The sequence below is a fragment of the Girardinichthys multiradiatus genome, chromosome 4 (genome assembly GCF_021462225.1).
Source record: "Girardinichthys multiradiatus isolate DD_20200921_A chromosome 4, DD_fGirMul_XY1, whole genome shotgun sequence".
Taxonomy (NCBI): Eukaryota; Metazoa; Chordata; class Actinopteri; order Cyprinodontiformes; family Goodeidae; genus Girardinichthys; species Girardinichthys multiradiatus.
In genome coordinates this window covers 35,566,638-35,589,179 of record NC_061797.1, presented here as the reverse complement: position 1 = coordinate 35,589,179, position 22,542 = coordinate 35,566,638, and the positions used below count along the sequence as shown (strand labels likewise).

Below are 22,542 nucleotides of genomic sequence, written 5' to 3'. Positions count from 1 at the left end.
ACCAGAAGATTTTCCTTCAGCTTATTTGACCTTAGTTTTTTAAGTTTCAATAAAACTGAGGAGTGCACATACAAGTTAGAGCCAATCAGGACCAATCAGGTTGAACCTTAGCTCGTTTCCCAACCTTCCAGAAAAAACAGCTATTCTGCCTTAAACAAAGACAGGTTGATGCTTCAGTGATCCCCCATCAGAAGGCATATCAAAGATTACCAGTAAATGCCTCGTAGAGGAAAAAACAGCTGTGAGATCATGGAAGATTTGCAGCATTTGGCCAGGAGCTAGTCATATTCCCAGACTTAGTAAGAACCACAGAGATTAGCTTACGAGTTTATGACAAGGTGTCTCATCATCCTGTGGGGCCACTGATACTATAGACAGTTTGGTCAGTCACAGTCTCGCCCTGGAACCATGACGTGCTTTAACCACATTGGATCCCCTTCTGTAATGTGCAGTGTAAACTTTCTGAAAAAGTTTCACAAATAAGCATGTTTGTGTTCTCTTTGCTAACTGTAACATCACCTCAGTCATTACAGAGCACAGCGCTGCTCAGATCCACACATCTGGTCCTGCTGCTAAATGATGGCACTCAATGACTCAATACTTCCACAACATCTGGTCATAGTCGGACGTAAGTTTGCCTGTACAGTCATTGCAGTGAGAACGGTCTGTGTCAACTGCATGAAAAAAACAACATTCCAGTAATTCAACACAAGTATACTCTCAGCTTTGTTTCTGGACAGATTTTAAAGGTCATTTAAAAGTTGAAAAAAAGCATAATAACCTTACTGTAGATATTTATTTAAAAAAAAAAACTATACCGTCTTTTTCCAAAAGGCAATGCAACGTTCGTGCCTCTATACGAGTTTTATTCAGCTGACTGAGGCTCTTAAGATTATAAAGGTAGCAGAACCATGCCCTAAGGTATAACCCCCATTAAGGTGGAAACTTTCAAAGATGGAATGTGTAAACTGTAATAACCTGAATGACTTCGTACTACCTCACCATTAGTGAAGACCGTCTTGGGCAAAAACACTGCCACTAACTCTGAGCTCAGATCAGACCTAATGTTAAAGGTTAAACAGACTTAACATATATAGCACCTTTCCAGGAATACTGACTACTCAAAGCGCTTTACACTAGACTACACAAACGTGCACACATTCATACACCGATAGGCAGATCGGTAGAGAACTTGAGGTTAAACGCCTTGCCCAGGGGTACATTGACATGTGGCAGGAGGAAGCTAGAATCAAACCCACAACTTTCAGATAGCAAGATGACTACTTTTCCCATTGAGCCAGTCATTTGTTGTGAGAACCATTCCCTGGCTGTCAACTGGACGGACGGGGAACATCTGGTGGAAGCTGCGATTTCAGCCATTAACACTAGGTAGGCATAAGATTAAACTGTATAATACGCTGCTCAAAAAAATAAAGGGAATACTTAAACAACACAATATAACCACAATATAATTCCAAGTAAATCAAACTGTCCACTTAGGAAGCAACACTGATTGACAATCAATTTCACATGCTGTTGTACAAATGGAATAGATAACAAGGGAAAATCATTGGCGGTTAGCAAGACACACTCAATAAAGGAGTGGTTCTGCAGATGGGGACCACAGACCACTTCTCAGTACCTATGCTTTCTGGCTGATGTTTTGGTCACTTTTGAATGTTGGTGGTGCTTTCACACTCGTGGTAGCATGAGACGGACTCTACAACCCACACAAGTGGCTCAGGTAGTTCAGCTCATCCAGGATGGCACATCAATGCGAGCTGTGGAAAGAAGGTTTGCCGTGTCTGTCAGCATAGTGTCCAGAGCCTGGAGGCGCTACCAGGAGACAGGCCAGTACACCAGCAGCAGGACCGCTACCTCCGCCTTTGTGCAAAGAGGAACAGGAGGAGCACTGCCAGAGCCCTGCAAAATTACCTTCAGCAGGCCACAAATGTGTATGTGTCTGCACAAACGGTTAGAAACCGACTCCATGAGGATGGTATGAGAGCCCGACGTCCACAAATAGGGGTTGTGCTCACAGCCCAACACCATGCAGGACGCTTGGCATTTGCCAGCGAACACCAGGATTGGCAAATTCGCCACTGGCGCCCTGTGGCCTTCACAGATGAAAGCAGGTTCACACTGAGCACATGTGACAGACGTGACAGAGTCCGGAGACACCGTGGAGAGCAATCTGCTGCCAGCAACATCCTTCAGCATGACCGGTTTGGCAGTGGGTCAGTAATGGTGTGGGGTGGCATTTCTTTGGAGGGCCACACGGGCCTCCATGTGCTCGCCAGAGGTAGCCTGACTGCCATTAGGTACTGAGATGAGATCCTCAGACCCCTTGTGAGACCATATGCTGGTGCGGTTGGCCCTGGGTTCCTCCTAATGCAGGACAATGCTAGACCTCATGTGGCTAGAGTGTGTCAGCAGTTCCTGCAAGATGAAGACATTGAACCTATGGACTGGCCTGGCCGTTCCCCAGACCTGAATCTGATTGACCACATCTGGGACATCATGTCTCGCTCCATTCACCAACGTCACGTCGCACCACAGACTGTTCAGGAGTTGGCGGATGCTTTAGTCCAGGTCTGGGAGGAGTAATGGAGACCATCCACCGTCTCATCAGGAGCATGTCCAGGTGTTGTAGGGAGGTCATACAGACACGTGGAGGCCACACACAATACTGAGCCTCATTTTGACTTGTTTTAAGGACATTACATCAAAGTTGGATCAGCCTATAGTGTGTTTTCCCACTTTAATTTTGTGTGTGACTCCAAATCCAGGCCTCCATTGGTTAATAAATTTGATCTCCATTGATGATGTTTGCGTGATTTTGTTGTCAGCACATTCAACTTTGTACAGAACAAAGTATTCAATGAGAATATTTCATTCATTCAGATCTAGGATGTGTTATTTGAGTGTTCCCTTTATTTTTTGAGCAGTGTATAAAGCAGTTTATTAACTGAACAACATGCTTGAGTTGTGGCAGACAGCCTGAAGCTGAGGGGAAAGTGAACACTTTTCAGCAGACCCTCAGAAAGACACATCAGATGATCATTTGCATTCCAACTTTTCTGCAAAGACCACTTTCTGACCTGCAGCCTTATTGCGTGTCGGCTCAGAACTTTGAGCACGCACAGTTACATTGTGATGTGGTTGTTTGCTGAAGCGCAGCATGAGGCAAATCAACATCTGAGCTCATTAATTGCTGGAAAACTAAAACACAGAGTGACTGTAAAGCCATTTGTGGAGTGAAGCATGGTTACAAAGAAGCTGGGCACCAGATGCTGCCAGCTAATTGCCCTCTGAAATCAGCTCTTCGAGTCAGCTTGAAAAGCAACATTATTGGCAGACAGATGTCTACACAGTGGCACGCTCATAATTCATAGACAAGTCCATTGGTTTCTATTTGTTTTTGACAATTATTACATAGTATCTTACAGAAAAGATCACATGTTAACTGACAAACTTTACTTCACTTTAAATCTTGGTTATATTGGAGGCTTTCCCTCTTGTTGGACCAACAGAAATACAGCTGAAGATCATTTTGTTTCAGCCAGTCTTCAATCTTATGTGCATTGGTTTATGAGTTATATCTTGTTGGCTGGTGATGATAAACGTGAGCAAAAATAACAGTTTCATTGTATTTATCACAAAAATGTGAAGGAAATATGTAGAACATATTCTAGTTGCTTTTAATAAACAAAATTAAAAAAACACATCTAATACATTTTTAAATAGATTTCAAGTGCTTATTGTTCAGAACATACCTTCATACCATAATCGTCTGCGCTTTATAGCGGATAAAGTATAAAAAGATGGTATTAGGTGGCTAATAAGTCCAGCTATTTGTTTGGCTAAAAGACATGCCGTTTGTAGCTTGCCAACTGTTATTTTAGAGTGATGGGTCTTGCTCCTTTGGTTTTTCAAGACTACCCATGTTTTTCCTGACCGAAATTACCCCCAAATATGTCAATTTTCCATTATTTTAAATGTGGAGCGAGTATAGTAGTCTTCTTGAAGCCAGCTGACTTGCAGTGCACAGCAACAGAGGTGCAGGGGCAGCATGGCCTTACTTTGCACCATCTAGCCAGTGAAAACTCTGATCACTCTAGCATTTTCTCTGGCATTTCATTAAAAGGATATTAAGCTTTAGGAACAACATGATAGAGACTCTGGCAGTCTGGACCACAACTGTGTAAAGCCTTGATGTACCTTGAGATCAGAAATCGACCAATGTCTAAAACCTACATAACATTAAAATACATCTGAGAGAAAATGCAGTGGCTCCCATAGCAACTTAAAACAGCAGAGAAACACAGATAGCCTGCAAGATGTAAAAGCCCAAATCGTTTCAGAGTGAACATCCATATAGCAGCTGGAAACTAGTCCATATTCTGATTCGACATTTGAGGGTAAACGTGCACCACACAGCACAGCAGCCATTTGGATTTTATCCTCCAACACTCATACTACATCTAAGTGAAGCATTAAAGTTTCACTATAAACACTATACATCTGTCACTCTACAGATACTGATGTATGAAAAAGTGTTAACAGTAGATATTGGTACAAAACAAATTGTGTCTACAATAATAATCATTATCAGTTTCACAACCTAACTTTTCATAGCAAGGCTTTATTATATGTATGTATACGTGAAATTTCACACTTCCACTCAGCATCACATATTTGCAGAGTTCATGCAGCTCTAGTACCATTCTACTCTTATGTTGTCATTTACTGTTTCCTACCTTTTTACTGAGGAAAGTGCAGTTTGGGTCTATCTGCTGATCTTCACAGCTGAAAAACAAATGGTGAAACATTTGTGAGGCAAACAGCGCGTTACATAAATATATTAATAATGACCTCATATAAACAAGAATAACATGGATCATAAAGCATATGCTCTCATCCAAAACAGAAATTTCTCAAATTGATTATTTTCCCCTGCATCTGTAATAGGCTATGCCATATGTGGCAGCACTTGGGGGCAAGAGCAACTAACACAGATATATACACTGCCAGGCCAAAAACAAATTATGTTTCAGCTGGCAACAGGTTATTTCACCCCAACTGGTGCAATGAGTTGCTTCTCATTTCTTAAACAACCATATCGAAAGACACATCCTGTGGTCGTGGAAAAGATGTTGGTCTTTTTCAGAAGGGTCAAATCATCGGCCTGCATCAAGCAGAGGAAACATCTAGGGAGATTACAGAAACTACCAAAACTGGGTTAAGAACTGTCCGACGCATTATTAAAACCTGGAAGGATAGCGGGGACCAATCGTCTTCGAGGAAGAACTATGGGGAGAAAAGAATCCTGAATGATCATGATCGGCGATAACTTAAACGTTTGGTGAAATCAAATAGAAGAAAAACAACAGTAGAACTCCGGGCTATGTTTAATAGTGAAAGTAAGTGCATTTCCACACGCACAATGTGAAGGGAACTGAAGGGATTGGGACTGAACAGTTTTATAGCCTTAAGAAAACCACTAATCTGTGAGGCTAACTGGAAAAAAGGCTTCAATTTGCAGAGAGCATAAAGATTGGACTCTGGAGCAATGGAAGAAGGTCATATGGTCTGATGAGTCCAGATTTACCCTGTTCCAGAGTGACAGGTGCATCAGGGTAAGAAGAGAGGCAGGTGAAGTGATGCACCCATCATGCCTAGTGCCTACTGTCCAAGCCTGTGGGGGCAGCGCTATGATCTGGGGTTGCTGCAGTTGGTCAGGTCTGGGTTCAGCAACATCATGTATTCAAAGAATGAGGTCAGCTGACTACCTGAATATACTGAATGACCAAGTTATTCCATCAATGGAGTTTTTCTTCCCTGACGGCACGGGCATATTCCAAGATGACAATGCCAGGATTCATCGGGCTCAAATTGTGAAAGAGTGGTTCAGGGAGCATGAGACATTATTCTCACACATGGATTGGCCACCACAGAGTCCAGACCTTAACCCCATTGAGAAGCTTTGGGATGTGCTGGAGAAGGCTTTGCGCAGCGCTCAGACTCTACCATCATCAATGCAAGATTTTGGTGAAAAATTAATGCAACACTGGGTGGAAATAAATCTTGTGACATTGCAGAAGCTTATCGAAACAATGTCACAGCGAATGCGTTCCGTAATCGAGGCTAAAGGCGGTCCAACAAAATATTAGAATTTGTGACCTTTTTTTTTTGGTGGTGACTTTTTTTTTTGGCCAGGCACTGAATGTATATATGTATGTATGTGTGTATATTTCTACAAATAAAGGTAGTCAAAATTTTTAAAAAAAAAAAGGGAAAAAGAAATGGGACTGATTTAAACTCATGGGTGGAAATCATCACTTAGCGACACAAAACAAAGCTTAATCTGAAAAACATCAACAATGCTAAAATTTTAATGAAAATATACCAAAAAAATAAAATAAAATCTAATAAAATGACGCACCAAAGGGCATCAGAAACAAAGAGCAGTCTGTACATACACTATTCAACATAACTTGGCTTCTCTGTCAAGCATCACAGTGAAATCAGCTGGTTACCACTGGCCAATTTTTAGCTTGAGCAATTCAAACTAAAAAATGCTACCTATTTCCAATCAATAAATGCACTATATGCAAGCGCTGCTGGGTCATGCTGACATCAAAACTATTCTGAATGGAAGCCCTTACTGAATGAACCTTTACAGGTAGCCATTTTCAGAATCAGTAGGTGAGTGTTTATCTTTCATACGTTATTTAAAAGGAAAACTGTATTTCATCCAGTCAAGACATGTCTGCGGTTCACTCAGGCTAACAGAGAGAAAAGTCAAGAGTTTGAGAAGATAAAGGAAATGCTGAATAGAGTACAGCAAGCTGCTCTCTTTAATCTTTTTAAGCTTTAAAGCTTTTTGTTCGGGAACCTTTCGGAAAACTCGAGTCAAGGTTAGGATCTACATTCTCCAGGGAATACACACAGACTATACTGTTTCTGCTGTTCTGAATATTGTGAATAAAGGCAGCTAATACTGTTAAAAATGTTGAACCCTTCTTGGTAACATATACAAAACGGCCTCCCTCCACTCCTAAAACAAATAATGGACAAAAATATTTGGCAGAAAAGCAAGAAAAAATATATTTTGAATGCTGTTTTTGTATCTTTTGATATGCTCTTTGAAGAAAAATGTGGATTTAAAAAAAACTGGAGATTGGAAATTGGCCACCAAATTCTAGTTCTGGTTCATATCTAACAAAAAAAAAAAAAAAAACAGTTCTACAAACCTTAAATCAGGAACGTACAGCTTTGCAGCCTCTGTACATTTTCAACATGTGTTTGCAAGTATATCTGCAATGCTGTAGCTTTCTTAGCAACAACTGGTTCTATTAGAACCAGATGTAAACCCGCAACAAAGACTGTTGCATGCTGCCAGCTGCTAGGCCCGTTTGAACTGAACTCTGCATGAATTTTAATACTTAGGGTTTAGTCAGACTAACACAATCATACAGTTTCCGATGCTATGTAAACAACCAACGTGATTCAGTAATATCCAACAGAAAGCAAGCACCATGAAATCATTGAAGAAGGGTTGTTTAGGGTTTCAGTTTAGTCACACAAGTAGGTTAATAAGACTGAAAAATCCTATTCCAGTTATTACTTTTTTGTGCTATAAAGAACAAAAATCCAAACACATGAATATACCAACTTTTTTAAAATAAAACTGCTTATCACATCGGTTCGAGCCACTTGCTACTTTAAACTGCTGATGTTTTGCTTTAATTAATTGCCTTCTCTGATGATTTTATTCGGGATTAATGGTTGCTGCAGTGGCCACAGTTTGCAGTTTGACGGAAATAACCAACAGCGGGACAGCTATAATGTTTCCCAATGGGCAGTGTGGTTTATTACACCTGTCCATACAGCAAAGTATCATTCCCATAGACAAAGGAAATGACACAGGCTGCAGCCCCTGCACTGACAAGCTGGAGGACTGATGGCAGAGAAGTGAAAGATGCTCCAAATATGGATGGTTATGGTTGCTTTGTGTATAGTGCAGCTGGCCCAACTCTTACATATTCCAGGTAGAACTTGAATAAATGTGCAAATGTATGCACTGGTTAACAGATTTAATTTGACTCACATGGTTGAAAAGGAACAGATCTAAGGAAATTAAAATCCCTTGAAATCATAAAGCAATGCAACCAGAAGCAAAGACATTGAGAAAAAAAAAAGTCGAAAATAAAGGCCAAGCAACTGCACTCTTAAACAATCTCGGTACCACTGTTAAATCGGTGCTATGTTGGAGTTCAAGCCTGGCTCGAGAAACTGGTAACAACATGCTGACTTGCTGACAATGGCAGGGGCCTAAATAAGCTATAGTTTTGTTTATTTCTTTACTAAGTGGTGATAAACTTTTCAAATTCCACTGAGAAGATAATAAAGAAAACTGCAGCCACTGCATCATATCTGCTTAATATACAGGGGTTGGACAATGAAACTGAAACACCTGGTTTTAGACCACAATAATTTATTAGTATGGTGTAGGGCCTCATTTTGCGGCCAATATAGCGTCAATTCGTCTTGGGAATGACATATACAAGTCCTCCACAGTGGTCAGAGGGATTTTAAGCCATTCTTCTTGCAGGATAGTGGCCAGGTTACTACGTGATACTGGTGGAGGAAAACGTTTCCTGACTCGCTCCTCCAAAACACCCCAAAGTGGCTCAATAATATTTAGATCTGGTGACTGTGCAGGCCATGGGAGATGTTCAACTTCACTTTCATGTTCATCAAACCAATCTTTCACCAGTCTTGCTGTGTGTGTTGGTGCATTGTCATCCTGATACATGGCACCGCCTTCAGGATACAATGTTTGAACCATTGGATGCACATGGTCCTCAAGAATGGTTCGGTAGTCCTTGGCAGTGACGCGCCCATCTAGCAGAAGTATTGGGCCAAGGGAATGCCATGATATGGCAGCCCAAACCATCACTGATCCACCCCCATGCTTCACTCTGGGCATGAAACAGTCTGGGTGGTACACTTCTTTGGGGTTTCTCCACACCGTAACTCTCCCGGATGTGGGGAAAACAGTAAAGGTGGACTCATCAGAGAACAATACATGTTTCACATTGTCCACAGCCCAAGATTTGCGCTCCTTGCACCATTGAAACCGACGTTTGGCATTGGCATGAATGACCAAAGGTTTGGCTATAGCAGCCCGGCCGTGTATGTTGACCCTGTGGAGCTCCCGATGGACAGTTCCGGTGGAAATAGGAGAGTTGAGGTGCACATTTAATTCTGCCGTGATTTGGGCAGCTGTGGTTTTATGTTTTTTGGATACAATCTGGGTTAGCACCCGAACATCCCTTTCAGACAGCTTCCTCTTGCGTCCAGTTAATCCTGTTGGATGTGGTTCGTCCTTCTTGGTGGTATGCTGACATTACCCTGGATACCGTGGCTCTTGATACATCACAAAGACTTGCTATCTTGGTCACAGATGCGCCAGCAAGACGTGCACCAACAATTTGTCCTCTTTTGAACTCTGGTATGTCACCCATAATGTTGTGTGCATTTCAATATTTTGAGCAAAACTGTGCTCTTACCCTGCTAATTGAACCTTTACACTCTGCTCTTACTGGTGCAATGTGCAATCAATGAAGACTGGCTACCAGGTTGGTCCAATTTAGCCATGAAACCTCCCTCACTAACATGACAGGTGTTTCAGTTTCATTGTCTAACCCCTGTACATCTCAGCAGTCAGGCAAAAATATTTTTGGATGAGTTTCTGCTATTAACTGTATGCTGCCTAAATGGAAACAATGTACTTCCTGTGGCTTTTCCATTACAGATTCCACATTTCAAAACTGAAATAAAATAAACAACAATTTAACTGAAATAATATTTTCTTTTTTGAGGCAAAAAAGTAACGAAAATAAATAGAAAAGAACTACATATGAAATAATGGGACTGGTGCTTTGAAAAGAGGAATTCTTATCATATGTAACTTTTAACAAAAACTAACATACCATTTCCGAATCACTGTATGGGTTTCTTTCTCCTTAGATATAACCGTTACCAATAGATTTGTGGAATCGCTGGAAAAAGGCTCAAACAACTGGGGCCACATATGAATGACAGCATGCTAGGATGCGTCAAGAGGCTACAGTGCTTGGCAAGACAAAACAATGTACTCAAAGAGTACACGTTTGAAGTTTGTCTGAAGGAAAACAGCGAAATTACTCCTGCTTTGGTAAGACAAGGCAGAGGTATGCTGCTGCAAACAGGAGCTTAAATGTTTTCTTAATCTGAATCACAGCACTGCTGCTACTATATTGTAACATCTCGATTCTGTCCTTATTTAACTTAATGTGCAATTTAGTTCACTCTATTATTATTAAATTATTTAAATAGAACAAAAATATATAGTAACCCATAAAAATTTGGATTTTAAAAAAACCAAATGGGGTTCACTCATTAGTTTAAAGGGTTTATCTATTAAATGACAGTCAATGAGGAAGTTAGTCAATATAAACGCAACCTTTGTTCAAGTGCAAAACGCTGCAGTATACATCTGACAGCAGTACTATACAGCTGTAAAAATAGTGTTTGAAGAGTCTGGCTTTTAATAAAATGGAAAAAGACATTTGAAAGAATAAGACAGTGTTAACTGGTAATATATGTGTGATCCAATCCTACAAAACATAGGAAACAGCCTATTGTTGCATCAGATTTTATTAGATTATATCAGAGTTATACACAGAGGTTTAATCAAGCGGACCCTGCGCTGTTTATATTCTGTGGTAATGAATGGTTATATAGAACTAATTATTAAACTCCCTCCATGACATAGGTGGGGAACTTCTTACAGATCAAACGACAGTTCAAAAAAAAGGTAATTAATCACTGGAAATAGATTATTTTAGCAATGAAAATGTGATAACACAAACTAAACTAAAACCACACTATGGGACACAAACATTACCTCATAGAACTGGGAAAACATTTGCATTCTTGCAATTCCTTTCTCCAACCCTGAGGGGGGCGAGGGGGTTCTTCTTGAACAACAGAATCAGGAGAGGAACAAATCCTCCATGCTCAACCATATCCTCCGAAACCAAAAAGATTGAGAGAGACATTTTGCTGTTGATAAAATCTGCCGAATTTAAAAATAAAGGGAAGTGAATAAGTATGGAAGTCCCTTTAACAACTTTGAGTTGCCTGAGGTGAAGCAGATCACACCTAGCCAGCTTTGGCTGTCACTCAGGAATTCATTGTTTCTTTCGTCCTGCAGTTTTATTAGTCACAGTGTGCCGATGGGGGCAAAGTGGGAATAAGTCACAAAAGAGGTGCCTGGGAAACATCTTGCATCAGCTCCAAACAGAAGCCTTTAATAAAACTGCCCACCATGATGTCTCAACATCAAACAGTGCTAACACGGCTGGATTGCACACAGGCCAAAGGGGCAACGTGTATCAATTACATAGGATCTGCAAATGAATGTCTGAAGGGTTGTGGGCCAATAAAGTATAATGCTGCATTACAGACACTCTGATGTGAAGTTCACATATCAAGCAAAAACTGTGGAGCCTCATTATATTCTGCTGATTTACTGCCCATACACGGTTACAACTGACCAGCCCTATTATAATTAAAGAAGGCTGGGTGCTAAGTTTAGTGCTGGAGGCAAACTCAAACCCACATTTTCCTCTTACTTTCAGAATTTGTACAAACAAATTTAACAAACTATAAATTTAACAGTTTCCATGTCAGTTATTATGTCAGCGAATAGGCAGTTTGATGCATCAACGGGATACAATCTCAAACTGATGCTCAACAATTGGGGTATCCTTCATCTCACGAACCTTGGCTAAAAGTCTTTTAGAACATACAGTACCGTGAAAAAGAGTTTGCCTCCATAAACATTTCTTTTACTTTGCTTTGTCATCACACTTAAATGTTTCAGACAAAAAATATCGGACAGAGATAACCTGAAATGCAATTTTCACATGTGGATTTCATTTGTTAAGGGAAAGAAGTTGTCCATCCAAACCAACCTGACTCAATGTAAAAATGTAATTTCCCACTTAACCTGAGAACTGGTTGTCATCAGACCATAGTGAAAACTGGTAATGAGATTATGCACACTCATCGTTGCAGAATTATTTTATTTCAACCACAATGGAAAGTTTTCCAGTAACATTTTTAGATCAGGTCACAGCATTTTAACTGGATTGAAGTTCAGACTTTCATTTCTTGCCTGTCAGAGATAGACTCGATGATGAGCTTTGAATCATTGTTCTGCTGCATAACCCAAAGAGCCCAAGGACAACAACTGATGTCTGGACATGCCAAAGCAGTCCCAGACAGTCACACTATCATCACCACATCTGACTACCAATAAAACGAACAAAAACAAATCACAAACACTCAAAATGTAGAGCTGTGTTGATTTTTTAAAAGCAATGCAGAAAGAAAAGCAACTTTGGAAGCATGCTGTTCCTGTGTGGTTGTCTGTAAGTGGACAGCATGTCCTAAATCATCAAAAACTACACAGCTCAGCCTCGCACTATAGACTGATTAAAGCCAACTAACTAATTTGCTAGCATCTCCCAACAGCACTAGATAAGTAGCAGACCCTGGTATGCAATTAGCTAAATGGGTCCATGGGATCAGGGCTTGATAAATTAAATAAAGCAGGGGGGTGGTAGGGGACTCAGTACCGACTATGTCTCATTGGGGGCCACCTCACTACAATAGCAAAACTAGACCTACAGAGAAATTAAGAAAAGAAATAAATAAAGCCAACACTGTTAATAGGTAGTAATACATTTCCTTTAATAAATGCATACTATAAAGAATAAGTTAATAAGTTGGCGAAACACTCCTCCCCCCAACTGCTTGTGTAAAGCAGAACATGTGTAGATCTAGTAGAACCCAGCAATGTGTGTGTGCGTGCGAGCTTGAGCAAATTTAACTTATTTGCAAAAAATAGTCATCCTTAATCAAGAGGCAGCAGATTTATCTCTTAAGTACGTACAATAACCATGTTATATGCCAGTCTTTAAGTTTAAATAGTCAGATGCAAAAGAGGCTTTTATGGCTATTTGGTGACTTATTGGTAGACCTTTATAGAGACCCTTCAAAAACTTTTCACCGATAATTCGTAACTAAAAGATCCTATAAAGTTTTATTTGTAGGATGTGTAGGATCAGAAACCTAAAAACCCCTTCTTTTCTGATCAACATACATCACACTATATGTTAATAGCAACACCACACTTCATTATAGATGCTGTTACTGAGTAAAGACATCAAACTTAGCAAATGTCACTATTAATGAGGGAATTAAAATGAAGACATTAAAGCACAGATATGTAAAACAGTACTTTTTTATGAAACGTCGATACGTGCCTCAATCAAGCAACAAACTAGCAAGCGAGAGCTAGACTGATAACAGGAAGGGTAAACAGAGTAGTGGAGGTTGCTGTTTTAGCTTTCAAATTCTGCATGTCAGGAAAACATTCTGGACTTAGAAATATTGGCATAGCCAGGATAAATATCAACATTCTTTACATACATACATACACCCACACACATACACACACACACACACACACATACATACATAGTCACTGACATTTCTGTAATGCTAGCTAAAATAAAGATGCTAAAGTCTGTTAAAAATGTCAACACCATAAGCTTTTCATCTTTCTTTTAAAACATTAGTTAAACCCTTTTTTCTGTAACTGCTCTCTGAAACTGTGGCATGACACAGTCGCTGCACTCTGTGTCTAACATAAATAATTAAGTACTTCTACCACTGCTCTTATTTCATCTTATTTTCTTCTTTAAAGAGAACTCACAAAAAATTGTATCATCATATTAACACTGTACATGTTGGGGATAGGGGCTATCATGTTACACCCTTTGTTTGGGAAGTTAAGGACATCTGGAGAACAGCTGTTGCTTTGCATCACAGAAATGCTCAGGTTTAGATGTTACATGCGTTCTCCATTTAAGGACGGGAGGTCAGGCCAACCAGAAGGTCAGTAAGTGTCCAGGCACACAGTTTAATGTGGTTTTGCTATGAACAATCTTTGGAAATCAAACACCACACAGCCACAATTACAAACACCATAATAGGCATAGTGGTATTCCTCACAAGGAAACGCACAACAGAGCTCTATTCTATACAAGGCAACTGTTCTATGATCTCCTGGGATGGCAGATTCTCAGTGATGAGTTCCATCCTTCCAGAGGGTTTGGTTGTGGGGATGGGTTGGGATCCTTCACAAGCTTTTAATTCAATTAGACAAATCCAGGCCTCCAACACCTCCTTACCCCTGTTCAGCTCCATTCATGGAGTGAGGAGAGTGGGTGGCAGCAGGGAAGAAACAAGGTGTTTACATTTGTGACCTGCATGTTGCTTGTTTAGGTTTGTTGGACACTCTTGTTTCAGTTAGGAAGAAATGTTAGTGTGCATGGCCTAAAATTAAGGCCTTCAAGAGTCTTACTGTGACAATTCTAAGCATTGCAAATTTAGTGTATTGAAACATATTCATAACCTTATAAAACTTATAAAGTTCATAAATTAATTTGTGCCTCTCTTTAGTGATTTGGTTACAACTCCTGATCAACTTTACCTGAAAGATCAAGTTAATTTACACTGCCACAGTATTTGGCACAAAGAGTAATGATGCACTGCCCCACCCCTACCCGTTGCTGTGCAGTGTTGGCTGAAATAAAGGGAAGCTACTATTTTTCCTCATTATGAAAGTAGGTGTCAAAGCTTTGTGTGGTATAGCTGTAAAGCAGCCACATGCAGGCTCACAGCTCGAGCAAATAGCCTGACTAATCAACCTGCTAAAATCAACTTGTTACACTTTTATTCCTCTAAACAGAGCAGTATGGCAAAAGTATAAAACATTCCACAAACATGCTGGAAAACTACCAAATTTGGTGGGTGTTTATACTGTTTTTTGGTTAAGCTCTCTGTATTGAGATCACTATTGGAGGTGAGTATTTGGATAACATAAGTGCAATCAATACAATATATTATTTAAGCAGCAGCTCAAGTAATTGTTGCTTATCTGTTTTAAATATGAGAAATTAGATCATAAGTAAGATCTTTGGTTTAAAATTTGTCTAAATATTGTGATACAATGTTCTTTTATTTAATGTCATCTTATACTGCCCCATCCCTAGTAGTAAGTCAAAGAATATACCAGGTCTGTCCACATACAGCATCTGAATAGCAGGAGGAGAACTGTTTTACCCACTGTTGATGCTGGAATTGAGCTACTATACATTAATTAATGTAGTATGTGGTAATAATGTTAACTGGTGCGAAAAGCATCCAACTTACTGTGCTCCTAATGTGCTGGCCCGATAAGGCCAAACAAGAACAAAAATAGCATAAATTGAAATACTGCTTCACATCAGGCTTTATAATGAGTTACCTCTCATTCTGTTTAGTGCATGCATCCTGAAACCCATCCTGACAAATGACCCATAAAAGCAGAAAACAGTGCAGGCAGCCACAGGAGAGAATATATCTTTTACAAGATGCAATAAATCATCAAAGCCCCGTTTTTAAAGCTGCATCTCAGCGCTGGCAGCCCTGCAGATTAGGATGGACCAACCCTCTTCTTGAGCTGCAGATCTAATCTCCTTGTGCATCTCAGCCGTACGGATATGAGCGTCCCATAATCCGATAGAGGAGTGGACAGCTGTGAGCAGGCATTTAGCGCCATGTCACTGTACCTCCAGCTGTGTCAGCACTCGAAAACACATACATTCAGGAGAAATATGGGCCAGCATATATTTTAATTATCTTTCTCATTAGCTCCTTTTGCAGTAAAGATTTTATAACAGATGAAGGCCATTCCAAGTGTGACACTTTCCAAAAACCTAAACGAAAAAGGCCCACGGAAATTCCAGCACAGGCGGATGTGATCAGAATCTCAGGTAGGCAAGTTGACCAACAGGCAGGAAAACCAATTAAAAAAGAAGAGTGGTGCTGTTTTTGAAGCTCTGGGACAAAAAAGGAGAACAAAAACATGACACAGGAGGTAAGCGACCATAGAGGGCTCTGACTGCCTATTGTGACAGGAACAATCCAGTTACTATAAGCCTGTTTTTTCCAAGGCAGTCTGCAGTAAAAGCCTAACCCGCTTGTTTTCAGGTCCATTGTTAGGAGCAGACAGGAGCCACCCCCAGCTCACCAACATTAAATAGACCACATTGTTTGGGGTGGGCGAAGGACAGTCTACCATAAGGCAAGTGCAAATACTTTAGGGTCAGATGATATGGAAACAGTCCAGTTTGGAGTTAATTTAAGTGGTTACCAACTTTGCCGTTGGCATTGTTTGTATCAAAACCACCTTTTAGACGCTGCAAAACATTTTCACATTTAACTAAACTGTGTGCAAAAAGCATTTCTATCAGCGAAATGCAATTTTGTCTGATAAATGCAGTTCATCAAATAGTAATGCATTTTTACAGGTTGTCACTTTTTAATGTGATAGACCGCTGCAAATAAGTGCATAATTGTAAGGTGGAATGAAAAGGATACTAAAACAAACAAACAAATCAACACATTTGCATTTAGCCTCATTTATTTTGATACCCCTAAGTAAAATCCTTTTGTTAGGCACTGTGGTTATGAAAACAATTTTATTGGTCTATTAAATCTTTTTATTTAGCTGATTAAAACTATTATTTAACCACAAGGTTTGTTAAAGGATTTAGTGTTTGTACTTCCACCCCCCGCTGATCATGAACCACCTTCATTAATCCAACAGCATGTCAAATCTCAATTCATTATTTCTCAAAAATGTGCTCTTTCATGTTGGAAAGGGAAATTAACGCCTATTAACCCATTTTCCATTATCACAATTGGTGCATGAGAAGTGTTTTTTTAACTCATGCAAACCAGATTAAAAAAATTCAAAATATCACACCAGCAGCATGACAACCACATTCATCTATAGTTTACGTTGCTTTTTATCAACTTTGCGGATGTGTCGGCTGATTTACACCCCAGTGAGCTCTACCGGTGCCATTGCATCCCTGTGAATAGATCACAGCCCAGGTGGTGACACGCTCCCTAGCCGCTGGGGAGGTTTCAGGGGAGAAGTGGGCGGAGTGTTGAAACAAAGATAGGGGCAAGAGAAATTGAGTGAAAGGAAGATAACGGATGCAAGAGAAGCAGGAAGGCGAATGAGCTTCAGCTTAGGGAGTGGAGAGGCAGACAGGAGGGGTGCTGGGAAGGGAGGACTGCTACTGTTTCCTGCTCGGTCAGCAGACTGGGGCTGATTCCAGGACAGCTTATCTTTCAGTAGGAATACCACAGGCGCAACAAAGTCAGAGACAGAAGGGAAGGAGGCGAGCAGAACCATGAATTTAAACCATGCTGCATAAAAGGACTGCTACAATATAACTGGTTTCATAACCCACGGTGAAGTATTTTTCAAACCATAAGAAGTCTGTGCGCACACATTATGCATAAGTACATAGACTCTTCACCTTTTTTAAGACCTGAAACGTATATATCATGAAAGTAACTCATTGATCATGTGTATTCTTCACAGCTCCATTTAAGAACATGGTCACACATCACTGGGCTGCAAGTGGTCAACCACAGAGAGACTCAACTGAACTGTCTGATTCTCAGCTTTCAGCTTCTAAATGCTCTGCAGGGTTTATCCATCACTAACCTGGTCTGCGTGCTGTCGGTTACTACTGCAGACAAGTTGAGAGCAGTGTATTTGTGGGCTGCATGTTATTTTGTACAGGTGAATTACCTCCTCAGCATGTCATCACGATAAGCACGAGCCTGCTAATAAACCAATGAATTGATTTAGGTGACTTCGACCAGGAAAACGTCTGAAATATGCAGGAGATCGGCTCTTGAAGGTTGGGGTTGGCCATCCTAGTGTGAGGTTTCCACACTCTTATGGAGTCAAGTCTTCTGCTCATGTTGGTCCACTATGTTTTATCAAGTCCAAAGTTGGAACAGCCGTCTACCAGGAAACTTTAAAGGACTTCATGCTTTATGAAGATGACTGTGGTATCAGTGTGCCTGATTGGCCAGCAAATTTTCCTGACCTAAATTCAACAAAGAATTTATGGAATTTTGTCAAGAGGAAGATGGAGATACCAGACCCAACAATAGCAGCTTTAGAGGAACATAAGAGATCCATAGCTGTGACCTTTATAGAAGAGTGGCGAGAAGGAAGACATTTAAAAAAAAAGAAAACCACGAGAAGACCCATTTTAAGTTTGTCGCAATCCATTTGTGCAAAGGGTGTTTTTTGTTCAACTGGGCATTTTTGTCTTCATGCAAAATACTGGATGTATAGTCAAAAACATATACTGCTACCATTACCACACAGAAACATGGTAGGGCCAGCATCATGCTTTGAGGATGCCACACTAAATATGCAGCTAGAGATACAGTGGAGTGGTTTAGATCAAGGCATATTAATTTGTTAAAATGGCCCAGTCAGAATTACATGAAATTGAGAATATGTGGCAAGACTGTACACTTGATGTTACCAGATGTTCTACATCCAAAAAAATTCTAAAAGCTGCAACTAAGTGGAACTTGGTTCTGTAATGTTCCGACTCAGGAAGCCTGAATACAAATGCATTCTATACTTTCCAGATTTCTACTTGTAAAAAATGTTATAACCATGTATTATTTTAGTTCAACATCAGTTATGCTCTAATATGTGTTGGTCTGTCACTTAAAATCTCTCTAAAACACAATTAAGTTTTCATTCATTCATCGGACCTGACCTTTATAGTTCAAACACTTCATGCCAGTCCTATTGTAAAAAAGACAAAAACAAACGAAGGATGAGTGAGTGTCCTCCTCAGGTAAACACAGCCTGCCTCTATAAATCCCTACAGAGTGAAGGAAAGCTGTGGAATGCTTGGCAGCCCGAAACACATTGCCATGCCAGGTTGCTAAGGAGCGTTCACCTGCTCACACAGCTGTGCGAAAAAATAAATAAATAACTAAAATACAAAATGTCTGGCAGCACAGCTGAAACTCCATTCAGGGAACAAGCTGTACTTGATATAAGAGGAATTAGATCAAATGCAGCATTTCTCATCTGGCAATGTTAACTGGCATTTGAATCAACAGTCCTTGCAGCATCTGTTGCCAAATAGAAATCCAGACAGACTTTCTGCACAGACATTACCATCAGAGCCTAACAAGTAAATGGGATGATTTGCTTTAACATCATAACTACAGGGAAGTCACTTCGAACACATCATTCGGTCATTGTTAAAAGGCTGAAGAGATGCCCCCTTCCCCCTCCCAAATAATTTTCCTGAAGCTTTGCTCTGCAATGGGAAGATAAGTCACCAGACAGAGGACAAGGCTGGTATTCTCTACGCACTACGAAAGACAAAATGCCTGAGTCCATCTAAACAGAGGGATTTGACAATGCTTCATTTGTCTCTTTGCCGGCTGGAGAACAAGCTCCCCACAGACATGTCGATATGAAACAGCGCACACCAACTTTAAAGTCAGAAACATGGCCATCAATGTCACCATTTTACACTGCCAACGCAGAAAACACAGACTCTGGATTATCTCAGTTCAAGTTCTTCACGATGGGCTTTTGAATATGCTGCTGTGGGTCTCTAACATTAACTATACAATTCTTATGAAGAACCACATTTATCTACTTTTTTAAACAACCCAACAAAAAGAAAAGCAAGGAGAAAAGGGTTAGACCTTAAACCACATGTTACAGCAAGGATCCACCACAACAAAGCAGAACTTTCTACCTAAGAAATGACTGAGGAACCCTCTTGTCATTGATTGATCATGTGCAACAATTTGAACCACCTCCAAAATGGAAAACAGATGTGTAAGTGTTACATTAGCTGTGGTATAGCCCAACCAAACCTGGATATTCTACCATTAATACCAGCAATTCCCTGCTGTAATAAATGAGTTGTAACATGTATAAAACAAGATCTACATGCAGCTAATACAATGACAGCATCCTCGTGTCTAACCTCATGTATGCCCAGGAAAAGGCTATTTTCAGCCACTTTTTAACACTGAGCTTCCCAGAAGTAATACAGGCCAGCTGCCACAATCATTTCACTGCCTTAAAAAAGGAGTAATGTTTACAGCTCCACATGGCAGAGTACACTGTTTGAGTGGTGTTTGGTCCTCTTCTCTCTCTCTGTCCCAATTTTTCTACTTCGAGGGCCTGGCAGCACTCCCATGTACTCTCCCTTAACTAATAAACAAAGAGAGGATTCCCTTATATAGCTTTATTCAAACCCAAGAACCTTAACAAAGCAGCACCAGAGGGTTGCAGAGAATTAGGGAACGCAGGCTGGACTCCTGCAGACAGAAAGTTTCGGGCCAAGGGCACGGAGCACTGACAGCATGATTGTGTAATGCTCATACATTAACAGCAACTTAAAGGGCTATTTCTGGGACCATCCATGCACAGAGTTCTGCCATGTCGGGTTAGATTGGCTTGAGAGGGCTGCAAAGTGAGACATGGCCAGTCTGAAATGGCAAGAAAAACAAGTAACAGTTTTCTTGCTGTGGGTAAAATTCATACATTGTGACAAAAATCACAGGGGATGCTTAAAATGAAGCTCAACCATGCCAGCATTTAGCTAAAAATGGCCAGAGGCACTTTTATTTGTGTGCACTTTGCACTATGTGAAACCATTTAAAAAAAAGACAACTCAGCAGTAAATAGTTCACAGAGAGAGAAAACCAAAAACTGTCAGACCCGTATGAGCTTGAAGTACACCCTGACATCCAGATAGACAAAGGAAATATTTTAAAGGTATTAGAATTCAAATGATCCACGTGTATGGAATAAGCTCAGTTCAAGAAAATTGATAGGGCTTATTTTAAAGCCACAAATATCTAATAAGGCATAAATTCTGGAGCAAAATGATTCATGCAAACCCAACAACTTCAGGTGCAATGGCGTTTTCTTGGCCAATAGGCCCAATAATAGTTTACATATCCACATATTGTTTGTGTACACAGCACTGCTTGGCAGAAGCCAAGCATAGAGGAGTATAATTTTAGTGCTATGAATAAACGTATCGCATGCAGAATGTGTTGCTTGTCAAATACATTGTAATAACTTAATCATTTGAGATTTTTGGATCCATATTTAATCCCAAGTAGGTCTCAAACTGTAGAAACCAAGTGAACAAAAGTTAAGCATTTAGATTTTTTCCTACTTAATGAACAAGAGACTCCAAAAGCATACCAATTGTTGAACATTATAATTAGCCTCCCTAAACTACCGTACCTCCTGTATACCTGCCGTTTAAAAACGTTCTGAAGACTCACAATGTGTCAATGAGTGAATTTACTATTACTACCCACTGCAACTGCAAAGCTGGGTAAGTTAGACTGCAGAGTCATTAGTGGATAATTATTTTCATCCGTTAATGCATTTCATGTCAAATGGAGCTTAACATAGTGTTGCCACCCACAAATATTTGAAGTGCTAGAGCTATATTCAGCTATAGCTACAGGGACTAATAACTGAGAACAGATGTTTTTAACTAGCTAACAACACATATTTTATGTGATAAACTTCCAAGCAGCTCCACACCTCAGATCAAGGGGCTGGTTCACTGAGCAGGCGAGGTGGGTAGACAGGAGGAGGCTACAAGCTGGAAATTCATACCTACAGATGATAAATAATAGGTGTTACTGATAAAGAGCGGGGCTTATTTTTTTAGATCAAACAATAAGATCATGAAGATGTGCCTGTAATAAAAAGCAGACAGCACACGGGATCGGGATCTGAAGGCTCACACAGCTCCCTGTCAGCAGTTTTTACATGTCATTTTAATCTACATATGTTTTTAGCCAATAAACCTAAATGAAAGTCTGACTTCTTAAGCTTTAAATGTACTCATGCAAATAACTACTAAGGGTGGAGAAGGTGCTTGTCATGACAACACAATGCATTGGTCCAACCAGATTTTTGCCTTTTTTTTAAATCCAACCTACAACATTCAAACTCATATGTATAGAAACTGTTCTAATTTGACATTTAGATGTAACAATGATCGTATGACGGCTGAAGTTCAGACGTGTAAGTTTTGAGTCCAACAGAAAATGAGCTACGGGGTTATTCCAGTTTGGGCATCAGAAAAGTGGCTGGGGCATGGCGAAGTGGTCGAGCGCGCAACTCATAAACAGAGGCTTCAGTCCTCAACGCAACTGTCCTGGGTTCGAGTCCCGGCAACTTGTGGTGCATGTCTTCCCCCTTTCTTCAACCTGCTTCCTGTCTGCTTACTTTGAGAAAATAACAAAAAATAATAATAAAGGCCACTAGTGTCATTAGTCTTTAAAAAAAAAAAAAAAAAGGAACATGTGGCTAACCGTAACTGGTTTTTACTCAACTCAAAACCAAGCACATCAAAGTATGTGCTGTTTGACAATGATGTGTTACAGACAACAAATTTCACAATTTCAAAAAAAGAAATTTCAGCATATTAGATTAAAGGAATTTGATTTTAAACACTGGCTGATTGACTGGTGCCT

The 22,542-nt window shown here is 40.1% G+C and overlaps 1 protein-coding gene across 3 annotated transcripts in view; it reads right to left on the bottom strand.

The window, feature by feature from the left end:
* Nucleotides 1-22,542, bottom strand: part of tln2a (talin 2a) — a 117,905-nt gene that overhangs the window by 86,546 nt on the left and 8,817 nt on the right. For 2 of the 3 annotated variants that reach the window (XM_047363036.1, XM_047363038.1), the window contains exon 2: nt 4,761-4,809. The exons of the other annotated variant lie outside the window; for it this stretch is intronic. The gene's annotated coding sequence lies outside the window, so the exon portion shown is untranslated. The remainder of the gene's footprint in view (nt 1-4,760; nt 4,810-22,542) is intronic. 3 annotated transcript variants of the gene reach the window in all.